This window comes from Myotis brandtii, unplaced genomic scaffold (genome assembly GCF_000412655.1).
Source record: "Myotis brandtii unplaced genomic scaffold, ASM41265v1 scaffold64, whole genome shotgun sequence".
NCBI lineage: Eukaryota > Metazoa > Chordata > Mammalia > Chiroptera > Vespertilionidae > Myotis > Myotis brandtii.
The window spans coordinates 1,057,170-1,059,292 of NW_005370460.1; the positions used below are offsets into that span (position 1 = coordinate 1,057,170).

The window sequence follows — 2,123 nt, forward strand, 5'->3', positions numbered from 1 at the left end:
AAGGAAGTACTGCAGCCACCAAACTGGTCTCTCATACGAAATTATTCTGGGTTGGAGTTCCCTTCAGTGCAGTTTTACAAGTCCAAGTGAAGACTGGGGCGGGATTTTGTTTGGGATTAGTGAGCCCTCATTTTGCTTATAGCTTACTAGAGGCCCACCCGGTGCACAAAATTCATGCACGAGGGGAGGGGGGTCCCTCAGCTCAGCCTGCACCCTCTCCATTCAGGATCCCTCTCATAATCTGGGACCGCTGGCTCCTAACCGCTCACCTATCTGCCTGCCTGGTTGCCCCTAACTGCCCGCCCCTGCCGACCTGGTTGCCCCCAACTACCCTCCCCTGCCGGCCTGGTCACCCCTAACCGCCTCTGCCTCAGCCCCCGCCACCGTGGCTTTTTCCGGAAGGATGTTCAGAAGATGTCTGGTCTAATTAGCATATTACCCTTTTATTAGTATAGGTAAGTATTTGTCATACTATTCTCTACTTTTCTATATGTATTTAAAATACTCCAGAATATTTTAAGTGAATAAAAAATGGTCAAGTTGCAGAAAAATAAAAGTTTAGAAATACAACCTGGTAGGCTTGAAAGCAACAACATTTGCATAAAAGGGCATAAATTGCAGTCGGCAGCAAAACTGATTAGGATTGCTTAGTTAATATTCTTTTGTTGGAAAGGCGTGGTTTGGGCAAAGGAGAAAAGGAAACCAGCCCTATGAAAGGGAATGTCTGATTGGGCCGTTGCCGCAGCAGAGAGGGGCAGGTGCGGCAAAGGTTCAGGCTGTCCACAGGCAAGGGTGTCTGTGTGTGGGGGGCACCAAAGGACACCTGTCACACCTGAAACACTTTGCTAACACAACTGCGGAGCTCAGGGAGAATCACTGCTTTTACTACTATTATTTCCCTGACATATAAAATATACATACATATAAATATATGTGCCCTCTTCTGAGCTTCCCCCGCCCTCCACTGAATATTTGGCTGTGGCCTTCTTTTCATGTCAACAAATTGGGTGCACAGACATGATTTTTAATGGCTGCGGGGTTATCCCTGACCGACATTTCTGCCGTTTTCCTCACTAACCCTTTATTGTGGGGCAGGTTGTTTCCGGTTTCCCCTGGCATCAACCACTACAGTGAACATAATTGCTTATTTGACTGTTTACTTAGGACACATTCACAGACATGGAACTCCTGGCCCAAAGCTAATTCACTTGAATTTTGATCCACATTTCCAAACTGACTTTCTAGAAAGTGCTTCTGTTTGTTTAGTCCATTGGTTTTAAATCAGATTATACTCCCACAAACGGGTTAAGAGAAAACTGTTCAATGCACTTTGGGCAAATTGCAAACTCTTGCTGTACTTGAGCAACCCCGGGGCGCGGGACCTGGAGGATCCGGGCTGGAGGGTGAAGTCCAGGGAAGCACGGGTGGCGCGGTCGAGGGCGCTGTGTGGGTGCGGGCGTGTGAGTGTGTGTCGCTCGGGTCCACGCTCATGCACACACTCGCACGCCCGCACTCCCGCTCTGCACCCTTGGCCACCAGGAACCTCCGTGGAGCTGCCGTGAGCTCGGATGCATCCAGTCCCAGCACCAAGCAAGTCGGAGAAAGGTTTTGCCACCAGGAACCTTTCGGAGTTCGGCCGGCTCGCCAGTCCCCGCCCACTTGGTCAAGCCTTTGTTCGTTCCGGACCCTGGCTCTTTATGTAAATAGATAGCTGTGTGACTCGATGGAGTGTTGCTGGAGGATGAAAACCCAGAGGGGCTGATGGTTAATGTACAGGCTGTGTCTCTGTTAACGTGGGTATGGCCCGTTTCCGGAGCTGTTTAACCTGCCAGGTGTAGTTTTGGGGCCTGATTCACACAGCCTGTCCCCAGTGTAGCCAGAATTTCAAGCTATAAGTCTCTCTTTAATTGTGTTCTTCACATTTGGCTTCAACACAGCGGCATCATTTCCTAGATGGGCCCCATGCACATGCTCCACACAGAGACTTCACCCAGCTCGTGCCCGCAACACGGCTGGGAAAATGAAAGCACTTGCAAGGTTAGAAAGGCTGACCTCAGGGGACATGAATAGAATCCAAGAACCACATTGAGCCCCCAGCTGCCCAAGTTCAAGGCCTTTTCTTG

General features: G+C 49.8%; 1 long non-coding RNA gene across 2 annotated transcripts in view; it reads left to right on the top strand.

Annotated features, from left to right (window-relative positions):
* Positions 1-1,081: 1,081 nt before the first annotated feature.
* The window catches only part of LOC106723772, a 10,682-nt gene continuing 9,640 nt past the window's right edge, over positions 1,082-2,123 (top strand). For both annotated transcript variants that reach the window (XR_001359489.1, XR_001359488.1), the window contains exon 1: positions 1,082-2,037. This is a non-coding gene — a long non-coding RNA (uncharacterized LOC106723772). The remainder of the gene's footprint in view (positions 2,038-2,123) is intronic.